The sequence below is a fragment of the Mauremys mutica genome, chromosome 10, assembly GCF_020497125.1.
Source record: "Mauremys mutica isolate MM-2020 ecotype Southern chromosome 10, ASM2049712v1, whole genome shotgun sequence".
Taxonomy (NCBI): domain Eukaryota; kingdom Metazoa; phylum Chordata; order Testudines; family Geoemydidae; genus Mauremys; species Mauremys mutica.
In genome coordinates, this window is record NC_059081.1 from 34630820 (window position 1) to 34649441 (window position 18622).

The following is an 18622-nucleotide window of genomic DNA, read 5'->3' on the forward strand; positions in this document are numbered from 1 at the left end:
GGCTATTAGCCAGGATGGCTAAGGAATGGTGTTCCTAGCCTCTGTTTGTCAGATGGTGGTGATGGATGGCAGGAGAGAGAGATCACTTGATCATTATCTGTTAGGTTCACTCCCTCTGGGGCACCTGGCATTGGCCACTGTCGGTAGACAGGATACTGGGCTGGATGGACCATTGCTCTGACCCAGTATGGCCATTCTTATGTTATGTTCTTCTCCTCCTCACTGCCTCGGCAACATCAATGGGAGTACTAATAGTGCAAAAGAGACAGTATCCTTATTCACAATTCCAATGCACAACAGCACGACCACAGCCTCTACAGCAGCTAATGCAGAGAAAGTGCTGTGCAGTCCTTGCAGCCCTGGCTGCAGCATACCCAGTGCTAGCAGACTCTTCAGAGAATTTAGCTGCCATAATCTGAGAAGCCTCTACTGAGCGTGTGCAAACTGAAATTTTTCAGAAGCTCATAAGTTGGCCAAATTTGGCCAAGTTTTCACAGCAACATCAAAAGGCATTTCTGACACCAAGACAACCCCTTTGCCCAGTTTCAAGTCCCTGCTCCAAAGCATGGAAACACTAGAGCTTCTCAACAAAATGGCTTTACATTTGGAGGGGTTTTTTGTTTGTTTGTTTTTTAAGATATGGGCAACATAATGCATTTTTCCCTATCCTCATTCTCAGAAATGGCTGACCTGTTTTTGCTGAAACTTTCCCCCAAAAAATGCAGCCTGAGACAAGGGAAATTTTAGCCCAATGGCTAAAGTCTACCAGAGTTATAAGTAACTGAAAAACAGGATCTTATATGTCTTAGGCAACCTAAACTATAGGTATCACTACCTGGACCACCTGTAATATCCAGCTCATAACTGGTTATACATATGCCTCTGCACACAAATTCAGTATATAGGCCTACAAATGCACTTTTCTCACTTTTGGGATGTATTTAATGTAAAATCCTATGGTGGATAGTCCTATAGAAGTACAAGTGTTCCTGTAGGTTTATCACCTCTGCCATGATCTATACTCCTCTTGCTGTTCTAGATCTGGGCTTGTCTTAAGCAGAAACAGCTAATCATGCCTAATTGTTTAAAATGGTATGTTGGTTTTATGACAGAGAAATATATCCACTGAGGTATAGGAGCAGGCAAAATGACTCATTTCCAAATAGAACCTAAACAGAATTTGAAGCTACCTCTCAAGACTGAAATATCAATTTTTCTAGCTCTAGAGTATGTAATTTGACAGCATTCCTTCCTAGAGGGACATGTTGTTCTTGGGTGTGACATTGGACTTCCAAGAAAGTAGCGAGTGATATAAAACTACCAGATCATTCCCTTTGGTTTCCCTTTTTACAAATAGCATATCAACACCGAATTACCACATTACTGGGTTTCTTAATGTTTTGACTCCTTTGAAAAGTCAAGTTATTCCTTTTTCTTTTTTGCTATTTCCAATTTTATTATTTTTCCTTACCTTGTTTCCCAAGGTGTCCCTGAGTGTATGCACTTTAATAAAGCTAATGTTAAAATTATATAATACAAAGGTTAAGGAATTTCTGTACATCTGGGCATAGTGCTTAAAAATTACCCAAAAAGTACAAAGTTTGGTTTTAAAGTCATACAATACCCTCTAAACTGATCATTGTATGATGCTTCCTTTACGCATGTCCATAATATCCCTTTGTAACCAACACACATCCCTCAGAGACTGACATGTTTTTTTAAAAACTAAAACATATTTAACACAAATTGAAATACCGGAAGATTCTCATTGTTGTTTTTTTATAGAACCCACATGTAAATAATCCCCTTTTCATCTGCCCTATAGAGTAGTAGGTTAAAATAACTGATGACTTTCTCTTAATTATACAGTTGAGGTGGATCCACCAGGTCACAGTTGAAAAGAAGGGAGATTTATATCCTTGATAAGCATGGTAGTTATTATTATTCAATATACAGTACTGCTCTAAGGGAGGTCTAATCATTTCCTTACACAGTAGTAACACTGTATCCTTTGATTTATACTGTATTACTCTAGCAATACAACCAGTATCCTGTTTTTGTCTTTAAACACAACTGAATAATTAGTCTGAAGGGTTTATTTCCCACATTTTCTACAACCATCTTCTGATTATTAGAGCACAGCACCCAATTTAGCAGGCATACTATCTTCCCCATGCTTTACAGCTAAACTGCTAATTCCATATTTATCTGTTCTACACAGCATTTAGATGTATGGTAAGTGTTTTCCCAAGCAAATAAAACTTTGTTAGAATTAAATTAATTATATGTACTACAAAACGTAAGAGGGAAAACCTTAACAGAGCATTATCATTTTAAACAAATGCCTGAAAACCAGAGCAAAAAAGTCACATTAAAAGAAATCTACCATACAAGATTGTAAAATACAGAAATGCTGTTAGTATAAACTGAACAACCAGAGCTATTTTACCCTATGAACCCCCAAAAGTACCTTCCTGGTGCCTGAGCTTGAGAAGTGTGTACAACATAACATTCAGATATATTTTCCAAGAGTACTGTATAGTAATCACTGCAATCTCAGAATAAAAACATTCACAAAGAATATGGAAACATTTCTGAACAGATTCCCATCAGATTTCTTTAAATAGCTCTTATAATCCTTCCCCATCCTACCAATGACAAACTGGTCAATAATATTCTGGTATTTCTTTAAACATATTTTATGAACATTTATACACTATTTACTAGTAATGAATTCACATTTTGTAAAGTGTGTTTTAAAAATGAGGAAAAATATTTTTCCCTCAGAGCAAAGTATATTCTTTTCCTGTTCCTTCATCTAATTTTCCTTTCTGGTTCATGACCAACTCTCTTTCCTGTACACAGCTGTGATAGGGAAGAACTACAGTGGAAGATCAGAAAAAATAAAGCCCAAACTACTGATTTTTCCTGACCCAAGCTTTGTAAATATAGCTAATTGACAATGGGAAATATATTCCAGGAAAAATAAGTTATTTTGTTTCATTTGAAATTTTTCTAATAATTTTTCAGGATTTTTTTACATTAAAAATTCATTTCAGTGAAAAAAACCCTTCCCCCCACCCCCATACTTTTCTCCCACTGGAAGAAGAGGGCCAAGTGCAAAAAATAGTGTGATATTACCTGTAGAGTTAAAAAAAAAACCCAAAAGTATACCAAAAAACTTGTCAAAAGAATTGGAAATTCTGAAGTTGAAATGTTTTCAAACATTTTGATTTAGTCAAAATGTTATTTTAAAAAAAAAAAAAAAAACCCTCCTCCCTAAAAAAAAAAAAAAAAAAATTCATCCAGCTCTTCTTGTAACACAGTACAGAAAAGCACTTAATAGCAGTAGCATGACAAAGAACATAATCAATTATGGTTTTTTCTATTATTACCACCAAATTGCTATTAAGACTAAGCAAACTCTTTAGTTAAGACAATCATGTTCTGAGATGAGAATTCTGTCACTCAGCAGTTAGAAGAGATTACGAGTAAAGCATGAAAAACCTTGGATGAGGACTGAAGGATACAGACATACAGAATATTGGCTTCTGCCTCTTCAGAGTTAATTTTGATGCTGTGGTATGAGTTCACCATTGCGATCACATTTGTGAAGTCTTTTAAGAACTAAGTGTTGTACTCATAAGGTATTCTATTTCTTCCCTAGCATATGTCATTATTACTCTTCTGCTGTTTTATAAGAACCAACTTGGTTGAAACTGTTCTTGGAAACCTTTAATATGAATGGCACAAGAATAATTAAATTAACAGGCTATTCTGAGTTAAGGTATTTAAAACTCTTCACTATTTAAAGTGTCTCTAAAATTTTCTAAAATACTAAGGCGGGGTCGGCAACCAAAGGTAGCACGCGTGCCGATTTACTGTGGCACGCTACTGCTAGCCAGGGGTGCCCGCCGCCTGCCCCGCTCAGCCCACTGCCGGCCTGGATGGACACAACCCTGGGCCAGCAGTGGGCTGAGCGGGGCCAGCAGACGGGACCCCAGCTGACAGGAGCCGCTCAGCCCACTGCCAGTCTGGGGTTCCATCCACCGGCCCCTGTAAATGTAAAATGTGTTACTGGCAGGCGAAACCTTAAATTACCGTGAATAAATGAAGACTTGGCACACCACTTCTGAAAGATTGCCAACCCCTGTACTAAGGCCAGTTACCACAAAGACAAGAGTGACAAGGATGCACTGCTATCTGCTTCCCTTGTCAGATTCCTAAAACTGACTGAATATTGTTCTTAGAGTACTGATTGGACACAACCACATAGAAGGTGATTAGTGTTTGTATCTGGAATATTACATACAGTGTACAAAAACACAGGTTATAGTGCAATGGTTTATTAGTTATTGGGTTAACTCTTGGTCCCGTTGAAGTCAACCAAGCCAGGATTTCATCCCTAAATTTAAGGTCCTATAAACTCTTACCTCTACAATATTACTACTGGATTTTGTCTCAAAACAACAGGTTCTATTCTATGGAGAATTATCATGAAAGCTACACAAGCTTGGATACAAAGTTTTAACAGTAAATTGTTTTGTTTGAGGATTTTTGAGAGACAAAACATTTTATGAGTATGTTTAAAGCTCCTGAAAATAATGTATTAATTATGCTGATGGAATGTGAGCAATCACCACACAAACTCCTACACACAGGTTTGTAAATGTACCTTATTTCTAACTTTTCTTACATTTACTCATTTTCACCTTGAGCAATGTCAACTATTCCAAATTATATCAAGTTATATGTTGGTTTTTCTCTCGGCTTGTCTACATGGGGGTTTAAACTGGATCAAATCCAGTTTTAAAATGCTTGCATACACACAACACAATTCGTCACCGCACAATAACTCAGAATTTATCACAAACTCTGGAGTCCTCTTGCAAAGCAGACTAGCTTTGCTTCAAATCGTATTAATGTAGCCTATTGTTTGTGTTGAAGCAATTACCGTGCACCACTTTTGTCATGTTTCCAATTGCTATCCCACTGTGCTTTGCAGGTTGACTGTTACTGGCATTTATCTCTGTGCCCTCCCATGCTATAGTGTGAAGTTTGCAAGATGACAACTCCCCATTTTTAAATTTGTATTGGAGTAAGATTTTGCCCATTTGCTCCTGGATCTCCTTTAGCAATACAACAGTAATAGCACTCCAGAAGCCCTACAACATGCCTCACACAGCTGCTTAGAGCCATGCCGAGACCCTGGATCTCATCACCACCAGGGAAGAAGCATCAGTTCAGGAAGGTCTCATGGCCTGCCCCCAGAATAAAGTCCTTTTTAAGGACATTGCAAAGCAGATGTCCATGAGGTTTCATGGGAAGGGCTGTTCTAGATTTGATTTTGACAAATAAGGAGGAAGTGGTTCAGAATTTGAAAATGGAAGACAGCTTAGGTGAAAGTGATCATGAAATGGTAGAGATCATGATTCTAAAGAATGGTAGGAGGAAAAACAGCACAATAAAGACAACTGATTTCAACAACGCAGACTTTAGCAAACTCAGGGAGTTGGTAGATAAGATCCCATAGAACAAGTCTAGGGGGAAAAACAGTTCAAGAGAGTTGGCAGTTTTTCAGAGAGACATTATTAAGGGCACAAGAGCAAGCTATCCCACTGTGTAGGAAAGATGGGAAGTATGGTAAGAGACTACTATCGTTTAATGATCTGAAACTCAAAAAGTGTCCTACAAAAAGTGGAAATTAGGTCAAATTATGAAGGATGAATATAAACAAACAACACACGTATGTAGGGGCAAAATTAGAAAGGCCAAGGCACAAAACAAGATTAAACTAACTGATAAAACTTAGTCCTGCCATGAGTGCTGGGGACTGGAGCAGATGACCTCTCGAGGTCCCTTCCAGTCCTACAGTTCTACAATCCTATGACTGTGACGCCAAGTAATGCCAGATAAAGAGCAAGCAGCTCAAGAGAAAGAACACTGCAATGAAGGACAAAAGGAGGCAACACAGTAGGGGACATGTGACCTGTCAGTTTTTTGATTAACTGGACAGGATCCTATACAATTATAGCACAACCCATCCCAAACATTATTCAAAGCCTGATGCCTGCACCTTCCCCTCACCAAGGACAAATGTATGGGGCACAGAAAGAGGAAACAAAGGAGGTTTTTTTTACGATTTGAACCCATTGACTTCCCACAATTCACAGCAAAATCAACCTCAGGACGCACGCTGCTTAGCAATTAAGTAAAAGACCCTAGATAACCCCCAAGAATGCTACGCTCTCAGTTCACAGCAAACTGTTGCCATGTGTTCACATGATGAGAATTGAAAATGGAACAGGTATTCTGTGTGCTCACTACTTGTGCGAACTGCATACTTCAAGTTACCTGAGATGCATCAAAAAGTTTTGGATTAAAAATGCAGACACACCCTTAGAGAATAGGATGAGACCAAACATACTCCAAATTTATACCTACTATAAACAGAATCCAAGCCAACAGAGGTGATTTTTTCCCCCTCTTTTTCAGTTACAGAATAGAAACATTTAATGAATGCCACACTAAAAGCTTTGGACATTTATACAGATACAAGCTGGGTTAAACCTCATTTAAAAACTGTAGGGGGCGACCACTGCCCCTCATTTAAGATAGCTATAACAAATGTTTCAGCAGCCCCTTCCTAAAATGAAGGCATACCACCTAGGAGTTAGAAATATGTGGGCAGTGTGCTTGTCTGAGTATTGTTTTGGGTAAAGATGGGAGAGGGGAGGAGGCAGCAGGAGCACCACCACAGTAACAGAAGGAGCAGGAAGCTCCACCACAGCCTGAACAAATGCAACAGCATGATCCTAAGGAAAAGCCTAGGGAGCTTTCAGGGGGATGATGGCTGAAACTGGTTTGATGCTGTAGGCAGGAAAAAACTCTCTGGTTCAATTCTTTCCACATTCAGGGAAACAGGACTTTGTACATAAACTTGTAAATAAACAGAATTGCAACAAAAATACCTGGTTCCATCATCAATTTCTCTTCTTAACTAGAACAATCTGCAAGACCCCAAAGTTTGGCTAATCACTCGCATCAAAAGAGGTGTAATGGGATGTACTGATGCCAGCATCTTGGGAGAAGACTGCTTTTGCCACTCTGCTGAGCATGATCCATTTCACCATGATGTCTTTTGGGCTTCATGGAGCCCCTGCCAATTCTCCAGAGACTCATGGATTACATGTGGCAACAACATGCATCTGTGTACTTAGATGATGTGGTGATACTCAGCACCAACTGAAAAGTGCATCTAGATCACCTCAGGGCACTTGACTAATCGTTGAGAGAAGGAGCCCCCTCCTGCACCAAGACTCCCTCCCAGAGCCCATATCCCAAACCCCATCCTGCACCCCAACACTCTGCCCCAGCCCAGAGCCTTCTCCTGCACCCAAACTCCCTCCCAGAGCCCACATCCCAAACACCCTCCTGCATCCCAACCCCCTGCCCCAGGGTCAGCCCAGAGCCCCCTCCCAAATCCCTGCCCCAGCAGTGAAAGTGAGTGAGGGTCGGGGAGAGTGAGCAATGGAGGGGAGGGGGGGGAAATGGAGTGAAGGGGCAGGGCCTCGGGGAAGGATCAGGGTAGATCCTGAGTTGCCCTTAAATTCAAAAAGTGATCTTGGGCATAAAAAGGTTGGAGACCATCGATCTACTGAATGTGTTTACCCAATTTGTATGTATGGTGCTACAAGCACCAACTTTCCAACGTGCCAGGGGCTGCTCACTGCTCAACCCCCGGCTCTGCCACAGACCCTGCCCCCGCTCCACCCCTTCTTGCCCCCTCCTCTGAGCCTGCCGCGCCCTCACTCTTCCCCCTCCCTCCCCCCCCGCCAAGAACCTCCTGCATGCCACAAAACAGCTGATCAGGAGGTGCAGGCAGGGAGGAGGCGGCATTGATTGGCAGGGATGCCGGTGGGCGGGAGGGAATTGATGAGGGACTGCTGACGTATTACTGTGACTCCTTGGCAATGTACATTAGTAAATTCTGGCTCCTTCTCAGGCTCAGGCTCAGGCTGCCACCCCTGCAGTAGGCAATCAGCCTGAATGAGCCATTTAAGGAGGACAATAGAACTTTGGAGATACTAATCTCCCACCATCCTGAGGAGCTTCCTGGGATGTTGCTTTGACACTGCACCTGGTACAGAGTACCACCTTGGACACAGCTGGTAGTTTTCCACTCGAAACAAAGGGTTCCCACTTTATGCAAATTCTATTTAAGGCTGGGGAGTAACACAAACAGGACTGTCCTCAATTGCCTGCCCAGGAAGGAAGACTGCTAAAAGGCAGGGTTGAGTCCAGGCTCAGACAAGAGGCCAATCTGTAAAGAGAAATAACTGGAACGCTAAGCCACAGGAACTCTGCAACTTGCCTAAAAAAACATTTAGGGTGAGAAATTACAATGTAACCTGTTTCTTGAGCCTACTGAGCTTAGTTTGAATGTTTTGTTTTATTTGCTCAGTAATCTGCTTTGTTCCGTTTGCCATCCCTTTTAATAGCTTAAAATTTACCTTTTGTAGTTAAACTTATTTCTTGTTCATTTCAAAACCCAGCTTGTGCAATTCATATGAGCAAAAGGCTGTGCATATCTCTCTCCACATTGAGGGAGAGGGCGAATTTTTACAAGCTTGCGCTGTGCAGATGTTTCTATACAGCGCAAGACAATATTATTTTGGATTTACTCCCCCCAAATGGGGTGTGCACATGAGTACTGGGTGAATCCCCAAGCTGATTCCTCCCACACAGAACTAATCTCAGTGTCTCTGTGTCCATTTGCAGCTGGGTGTGTTCCTACCTGTATGTGTATGCTGGAGAAGGCTTGAAGGCCTGGCACAGCTAGGACAGGGTGAGGAAACCCAGGCTGATGGAAAAGGTGGAGCCAGTGGAACCCCAGCACATCAGGTGGCATCCCGGATCGGGGGCGGGGGTGTCCAACCCATCACACAGTAATCCTCTCTGTCAGAAATCCACAGTTCTTTCTACTTTCATGCCCCCCATTGAAAATGCAGTCAAATAGCAACCTGTATATGGATACAAAAACATACTGTTCATTAATTTATGAATACATACCATTCACATGTGGTCATATTTTAGAAACAGACGGGAATACTAAACAGATTAAGTTCCAGTCTACTGTACAAAAATAAGTTCACCTTAGGTCTATACTACAAAATTAAGTCGACCTAAGTAACGTCAACTTACTGCTACCACAGTAATTAAATTGCTTTTGCATGTCCACACTGTGTTTCTTGTATCAGCGATGCATGTCCTCACAAGGAGGGCTTGCACCGATTTAACTGTCAGTGTGGGGCACTGCAGGCTGACTTCTGAAAGGCAGCAACAGTCAATGTAAGCAACGCAGTGTTTACACATATTCTAAGGGGCCATTCAACGTAAAGCGGCCCCTCAAAACCTCTGCAGTCATAGGGCAAAAAGGGGGGTTTAGTGGGTTACAAATTGTTGTAATATACCATAAATCCAGTCTCTTTATTAACAGGCCACTCTACTTCGAATGGGTGCTTTAGTAGTCTGTCTAATCTGACATTTCAGTGGACCTACTCCCTTCTTTTGGTCCATCTAAAATACATTTGATTATGATTCTGTCTACTTTCAATTGTTTCGGAATGCCTGAGGTACTGTGCTGGATGTGTTAATAACAGAGCAATATGTCAAACATTATACAATGTTTTAACACTTTGGAATTAATTATGTAATAAATTAGGGCTTGAGCCAGCAAAGCTTACTCATGTACTCAACTTTTCTCATGTACTGATTCACATGGACCCAAGGGTACAACTATTGAGCTCGTAGGGCCAGCCAATAGGAGCTAGGTACCAAAACACCTTTAATAATCTTGCCCTTCAGCTTTTTTATTTCCATAAAAACTATAAAATGTTATAACTTCTTCCATACCCTTTATAAAGAAAGTATCTCATGCTGCTTTAGGGCTAGACTGTAGAGCTCTTTTACACTTTAGTGAGCTATTACTCGTGTGAATAATCCCATCAAACTGATAAAAATACTTTTTCACACAACCTGTAATTAAACTCTGGAATTCAGCGCCACAGAAAGTTGTTGAGACCAAGAATTTAACATCATTCAAAAAGGGATTGAATAATTATATGGATGTCAAGAATATCCAGAGTGGCCATAATTAATTATATCAGCAACTTTGGAAAAGATATTAAATCTCATGATTTAGGGTTAATGTCATTCTTTAACTATTGGGATCAGGATAAAACCTAATGATAGGGGCAGAATATCCCATATCTGACAACTGCAGGTTATCCCACATCTACCTACTTACTCTGAAGCATCTGGTACTGATCACTATCAGAGACAGGTTACCAACTAGATGGATCTTGGGTCTAATCCAATATTGTAATTACTATATTCCTATATAAAACTTCTTAGAGATTGTTTACCCTGGATGTAACAGGAAAATTTATCGTGAGACTTACCCCAGAAATCTCACCATTCTGGAAAGAGGCTGGCAGATCCCTTCCAGCAAGGTTTCCCTCACTGCTCGCAGCTTCCTCGTAGTAGAACCATACCTGCCACCCAAGGATGGTAGAAGTATCTCTGAAAACCCTACCACTTCAAGATACTTCTACAGCTGCCACTATATTACTAGTTTCTCTACAAATATATTAACTAATTCCTGAACAGAATTTATATGAAAACTTTCTACTTCTGATCCAATATGTGGCAGACAGGAACATATTTGTGCATCACAAAGAAAGGAAAAGAAAGCACCATAAATAATTACAAGCTACACTTGTCCCAGGAGCGATAGATCAGTGGTTTTTCCCATTAAACAAAAGGAAATTTTGAAGCAAGTCGAGGAAAAAAAAAACTCATCTTCACAGATTGTAACAATCATATGACATCCTGTGTTTAATCAACATGGTATTATTCCTATGAATTACAAAACTAACTTTTAAGAAAAAAAAAGAAATGCACCATGCCCCAATTAAATGCCCAGGTTAATGGTATTTCTAAATATAAATACAAATACAGCAGCAGTTTCCTGATGGAAGTGAACAACATCTTTACTGCAATAACATTTACAATTTACTGAGATTGTCCTGAAATTATATCATCTGTAAACATACGGTGCCTTCCACTGACCTCAATGGGACCAAGATTTCACATACATAGCTTAATCCTCGTATGCAAGTGGTACCCACAGACAGGCCTTAAGAAACCTACTCACTTGGTCTCTGAGTGAGTAGCAATTTTATGTGAACATGAGTAAGGCAACTAGGGCCAAGGAGTTGTGAACTCAAAAGAAGCTTTGGGGCTGTGACAGCACACATTTTTCACCTTAGCACTCATCTAGTAGATGGTCAGGCAAATTTTTCAACCCCCGCCTAAGACTACACAAAGAGAAATATATACAACTCTAGTTTATATTATTGCACATGATGAAGCTTCAGCAGTTGCATTATAAGTCACTATTTCCAAAGGTTTATAACTGTGCAATAAAAAAAATTGTTCTGGATTGAGTCTTGGCAAGCAAGGCCTTTTTAAAGTTATGTTTCAAACTGATTTGTTGGCGGTTTTTAAACTTTGGAGATGGAGAGCCAGGAATTATTTGTTTGGTGGGTGGAAGCAGGCAGGAAAAAATGTGAGCAGTGACTTTCCAAAAAAAAAAAAAAAAAAAAAAAAAAATCGAAGAACCACTAACACACTAGTAAGAGAATAGAGTATTTGTTTTGGCGCCATGGTGATTTTTTTAGGTGTAGTCAATATTCATATTGCTAAAATCACCACTGTATATTTTTGAAATTTGTAATGAACATTTGTGAGTCACTACACTTATTTTTTAATTCCATTCCAAGTTCCTGGGCAGGGAGGCTTTACAGGGAGCCTATTTTGGGATGAAGACTAGAAGATGACATGGAAATATTTGGGGATTGGGAAATGGAGAAGAATCATAGACGGCTGCACAGAACACAGGACAGAGGGTTCCAGAATGGTCAGATAATCATCACTAGCGATAAGAATCTTTGAAGGAATAACCTAAGTATCAACCCCATTATACATAAAGGAATATAGTATGTAGAATAGAAACTTTTATGTGTCTTCACCAGAAAAAGCAGTGTATATATTGGTTAGAAGTGAGCGAACACCAAAATGTGCCATTTTTTAAGCTTCTATTAAAGACATGGCTACCTTTACCATAACCAGAAAAATGCACTGAACTTGTACTACAGTAGGGCAAACATGTGTCTACTGGAAAGGATACATTATTACAAATCCTCTATTATTGCCCAATGGCTAATCGCAAAGAATGTTTCTGATATTTATTTATGCTATTTGAAAGCAGCAGAAGTGTTAAGTGGATGGAAATAAAACGTATTGATCACCAGTTCTCTGTGGTAGAAAACTACATTTCAGAAGGCGGGAAAGAGAAAAAGAATCTAGTCTACAGGAAGGAATAGTTCTGAAGGGTAAGAAGCATAGAAGAAGTGAGACTGGGCTGAAGGAGGAAATAAGATTTGGTGATGTGAGAACTGCTGGGAAGGAGGGAGTTCTTGTTACATATGCCAATTATTTTTATTAAAAAACTGTCAACATGGCAGGCAGAGCTGGATGCAGAAGATCTCAGAAGAGAGTTTAATGACAGCATAAAAAATACAAGATAGAAGATCAGGGAAGAAGAATACACATGAACATAGGAACCACTATATTGAATCAAACCTGTGATTCATTTAGCCCAACATCCTGTCTCCAAGAGTGACCAGCACCAAATGTTTCAGAAGATGCAAAAATCCCCATAGTAAGTAGATGTGGGATAATCTGCCCTCCATGAAAGTCTCATCCTAATTTATATTAGCTAGAAGTTACCAAACCCTAAAGCGTGATGTTTTATATTCCTTCTAAAGTTGTTCGCATTATCTGCTGTAACACTGGAATAGAGCAAAGACAGAAGTCTTCCAGAAGAGGAGAGGAGAACTGAGGAAAAAGGAAGTAGACCTAAAATCATAGAAGTCAACATAATCACAGGGCTTCCTCCAAAGACTGGGAGCAGCATAAGAACAGGAATGAGGTAGAAGTTACTGGGGGAAGAAAGCCAAGGATGGAATTAGTGGGGCAGCAAAGTAGTGTCATTGGAGAGAGTGTCAAAACAGGAATCAGGTAGGGATGTGTCAACTGCAGGGTGCAATCCGGACCAGTGAGAGGTTGTATCACTGCCTGCCCTGTAACCCTAGCTGCCTCACAATGTTTTGCTGTCACAGCTCCCAAACTGGTCCACTCACAAACAGTATAACAGCATACATGTTACACCCTGGGTGTTTGTGTACAGCTATAGCCTTTGCCCAGCAGCTTTAACCTCAGAAGCATTTCAGCAACAGTCCAGTCACACACTGGCTTCCACCAGCCGTGGTTACTACTTGCAGGGTACCCCAACACACTCCCAGTCCTGAGTTTTCTGTAAAATGTACGTTCTGCACTGTCCAGCTCTCACCTGGGCAGTTCAGATATGGGAGGTCCTCGTTCCCCATAAGGGGCAATATTCAACATTTTGCAACTTTAATTGGAGTTACCAACCAGTTCAGTTAAAACACAATATTGGGTTACTTTATATTAAAAATAAGACAAGTTTATTTAACTATAAAGAGATATACTTGTACTCACTCAAAATCTAAGGTATTAAAGTCAGAAATGATTACAAGAGAAATAAAATACTTTCTAGTAGCTAAAACTTGACAAGTGAGACTTGGTTCAAGGTCAAAGCCTTACCACAGGTTCCCAACAACATTGCTGACCAAACTGTCAGGTCAGTATCCCTCTCAAAGTCAAAGGGCTGGTTCCTTTATCTTCTTAGGTGAAAGGGGGAGGTGGGCTTGGGGTGTATCCCTTTTATAGTCCAGTCATCCTTTGAAGTGGATTCTTCTGAGGATTACCTCTCAAATCAAAGTTTATTTGAACAGTAAAGAAGGTGACATGGAGTCCAGTGGTTAAGGTGGCTCCATAGGCTTTCCTCTCCCCTGTGTGTGCTGAAATAGAGATCTGTCTTGTCTCCTGCTATTCCCCCCACCCTCCCTTGATGCCTCAAGTACCCTTTTTATTACTCACAGGTAAAATGAGGTAAGCATACGTTCCTTTGTTTCGGATAGACCCGTTTAACAACTTTTGCCTAGTCAGGGCTGTGTGGGTTTGAATGTGTGCTAACATCCTACAAGGGAAAGTCATAGCTTTACATATAACCTTGCTACATATGTTTCCCCATGATGATATTGACCAGCAAGTTATTAATTTTCAAAGGATACCTCACAAAGCATATTTTGTACAAAGATTATTACAATGATGTGAATACAGGGGATGAAAGACCATGAGTCAGAGAGAGACCCGTAGAGAATTAAGAAATGTTGATAGAATCCACAGAAGGAAGGACAGGGGGGAGAGAGAGAAAGTGGGGAGCAATCAAGTAGTGATCACAGAGTGAGAATACAGGGATCATGTTCAAGAGAGAACTGTATTTGGTGAAAATTAGATCAAATTCATTAATACAACAACCAGTCGAATGCCAATGATCCCACAAGGATGTTAGAGAAAGGCACTGAAGGGTGGCAGGATATTGACGTGAAAATTGAAGTTTCTCTACATGTGAGGAGGGATTGAGTCAAGTTGTTGAGTCAAAGAATCAGCATTGCAGTGGTGCAGCTTGCACCCATATTAATGTTTAGCACTTTAGGTACTTTCTGAAATCATCTTAAATAAAATTGTCACCTACAAAACACAGCTGTTACAACTCTTCCTCTTGTTTTTCTCACTGCATGGAACAACAGCCAGGTTAACCCATCCAAGCACACAGTTGCTGCTCTCTGCTCCTGATGCCATTCTGGCTTGGTGTTAAATTCATGTGGCCTCACACCACTGAGATCTGAAGATGGTAGTACCCTTCTTAAAAATTAACTTGGTGTTTGTACACATTTTCTTTTTCTTCAAGTGAATGTAATGATCAAGAAAGGCAATACTCCAACTGACCTGAAGACCAAATTCCTCTATTTACCTACATGACAAGTACAGTCTGGACACCTGCAATTCAAGCTTCCTTTTACTGCTTTGCTACCATATACCACCTCACCAGTGTATTTTATTTCTGTTTTCATAGTCCCTAACACTGAATGTGAGCAAGCCTTTGGCCCCCACTTTCAGACATAGAGGCACTAATATTACTTATCAATAGATATGATATTGCCCCCACAAGGCACAAGAGAATGAATCACATCAAGCTTTGGAAGGGGCTGGTCATTTAGATCTCTCCCCGAAAAAAGCCTGTTGTCATGGTTAAGTGCTCTAATGGGAAGGGGAACAAAGGGTTTATACTACCTATTAGGGTGACCAGATGTCCTTATTTTATAGGGACTGTCCTGATTTTGGGGGCTTTTTTCTTATATAGACACCTATAACCTCCCACTCAGTCCCGATTTTTTACACTTGCTATCTGGTCACCCTACTACCTATAATAATAAAAAAGAAAACCTAAATACAGATGCACCTTCATTTCAGATGCCTAAAAGATACCTCAGGTGTCCAACTTTATTGCATAACATGTAGTTACCTGCAGGTCAGTGATTCTCACTCTTTCAGACTGTTCATACTACATCTAAAACTCAAAAGTACTTGTCACACAACATTGGTAGTGTTAATCAGTGCAGCTTAGAGTTATCATGAAGTTTAGGTTTTGTTTTTTTAAACCAAGACATACTACATTTTGAGAACCGCTGCTTTAGGTCATTCATATTACAAGGGACAATTGCGAGAGATGCTTGTGTATTCCCACAGCAATGTATTCCCTCGGATGGTGAAATACAAACACACATACACAGGCATAGGGATTAAAGTAAGGAACTGGGAGTTAGGAGATCTAGAACACAATGTCTAAAGGCCTGATTCTCAATTTATACTAAGGCCCCTTTCCAGTGCAGTCAGCACTGTGTAAAGGACGCTTTACGCTGCCCAAGTGGTACAAAGGGGACTATATATGAATGACAGAATAAAGCATTAAGAACGTAAGAAGCCTACTGGGTCAGACCAAAGGTCCATCTAGTTCAGTATCCTGTTTTCTGACAGTGGCCAGTGCCAGGTGTTCCAGAGGGAATGAACAGAACAGGAAATCATCAAGTGATCCATTCCCTGTCGTTCATTCCCAGCTTCTGGCAAACAGAGGCTAGGGACACCATTCCTGCCCATACTGGCTAATAGCCATTGATGGACCTATCCTTCATGAATTTATCTAGTTCTTTTTTGAACCCCTTTATGGTCTTGGCCTTCAAAACATTCTCTGGCAAGGAGTTCCACAGGTTGACTGTGCATTGTGTGAAGAAATACTTCCTTTTATTTGTTTTAAACCTGCTGCCTATTAATTTCATTGGTGACCTCTGGTTCTTGTGTTATGAGAAGTAAACAATACTTCCTTATTTACTTTCTCTACACCAGTCATGATTTTATAGACCTCAATCATCTCTCTCCTTAGCTGTCTCTTTTCCAAGGTGAAAAGTCCCAGTCTTATTAATCTCTCCTCACATGGCAACTGTTCCATACCCCTAATCATTTTTGTTGCCCTTTTCTGAACTTTTTCCAATTCCAATATATATTTTTTGAGATGGGATAACCACATCTGCACACAGAATTCAAGATGTGGTTGCCTCTATATAAATCCATGAATTTATATAGAGGCAACATGATATTTTCTGTCCTATTATCTATCCCTTTCATAATTATTTTCAGCATTCTATTCACTTTTTTGACTGCCACTGCACATTGAGTGGATGTTTTCAGAGAACTATCCACAATGACTCCAAGATCTCTTTCTTGAGTGGTAACAGCTAATTTACACCCCCATCATTTTATATGTATAGATGGGATGTTTTCCAATGTGCATTACTTTGCATTTATCAACATTAAATTTCATCTGCTATTTTGTTGCCCAGTCTCACAGTTTTGAGAGATCCTTTTGTAGCTTTTCACAGTCTGCCTGCGTCTTAACTATCATTAGTAATTTTGTATCGTCTGCAAATTTTGCTACCTCACTGTTTACCCCTTTTTCCAGATCATTTATGAATATGTTGATTAGGACTGGTCCCAGAACAGGCCCCTGGGGGACACCACTATTTACCTCTCTCCATTCTGAAAACTGACCATTTATACCCTACCCTTTGTTTCCTATCTTTTAACCTGTTACCAATCCACCAGAGCACCTTCCCTCTTAGCCCATGACAGCTTACTTTGCATAAGAGCCTTTGGTGAGGGACCTTGTCAAAGGCTTTCTGAAAATCTAAGTACACTATATCCACTGGATCCCCTTGGTCCACATGCTTGTTGACCCTTTCAAAGAATTCTAGTCAATTGGTGAGGCACGATTTCCCTTTACTAAAACCAAATGGACTCTTCCTCAACAAATTCTGTTACCTATATGTCTGACAATATTGTTCTTTATTATAGTTTCAACCAGTTTGCCCGATACTGAATCAGGCTGATAGGCCTGCAATTGTTGGGATCACTTCTGGAGCCCTTTTTAAAAACTGGCATCACATTAGCTAACCTCCAGTCATCTGGTAGAAAAGCTGATTTAAATGACACGTTACAGACTACAGTTAGTAGTGCTACAATTTCACATTTGGGTTCCTTCAGAACTCTTGGGTAAATACCATCTGGGCCTGGTGACATATTGCTGTTTAAATGTTCCAAAGGTTCACCAGTGGTCTTAAATATGTAAGAATTAAAAAGGGTGATTCAGAAGGATAAAATTGAAACTGCAACATGAAGAAAACTACACTATTCAAATTTCTAATAATGTTCGTTTAAGATGCAATTTGTTTGGAACATAAAGCAACGTGTTACTCAATGGGAAAGATGCAGAGCAAAGAATAGAAACTACAGCCACTGGCATTTGAAAGAATTTAAGATCATGACTTATGCACAGAGTGAGCATTGTTTACACTGCTCTGGGGGTGGTACAAAGATGTCTTTTTAATAAGATTGAGCCATATTTTCCATACCAACACAAAATTATTATATTTCCAGAACTGAGGTGGAAAATGAACAATCTTCTCCACATATTTCCTTGGATACTGAATACATTTATTAAAAGAGCTGTCTCCTCTGCAAACCATTAGTGAATTTTAAAAACTAGCACAGCAAGTGCTTTATCATAGCATGAGTTTGACTTCTAGCTAAAAATATTCATGTGGGGCTCCCTATACCAGTGAAAGAAAACAGAGCAAACAACTCCAATCTTGCTGAACAGCTGACATGTATTTTAACTCCCTGGCAACATTTCCCAGATATATCAGGATTCTGTCCTTAATCTCAAAGTGTCCTTCTAGTCGATACAATAAAAAGACAGTATAAACTGTAGTATGTTTTTATATAAACATCGGGTCTCACTTGCTAGAAAACTACATCACTTTTTATCCAATTGAGTAACTTTCAATTCTATAATACCTCATGTTGTATTAGCCATGTCATTCCCCTTCGCAAACAGATTTTTATTTTTTTTTTTAGAAAAAATTTTTTTAATCTATATTAGAAAAGGGTTAGCTCATAATAATCCAAATTTTATTACAGAATATTTTATATCTATTTAAATCTCATTGAGCTGCAG

The 18622-nt window shown here is 39.8% G+C and overlaps 1 protein-coding gene across 2 annotated transcripts in view; it reads right to left on the reverse strand.

Annotated features, from left to right (window-relative positions):
* Positions 1-18622, reverse strand: part of COBLL1 (cordon-bleu WH2 repeat protein like 1) — a 122520-nt gene that overhangs the window by 93155 nt on the left and 10743 nt on the right. Inside the window, exon 1 of one of the 2 annotated variants that reach the window (XM_045032927.1) lies at positions 8798-8977. The exons of the other annotated variant lie outside the window; for it this stretch is intronic. The gene's annotated coding sequence lies outside the window, so the exon portion shown is untranslated. Of the gene's footprint in view, positions 1-8797; positions 8978-18622 lie in introns of those variants that run through there. 2 annotated transcript variants of the gene reach the window in all.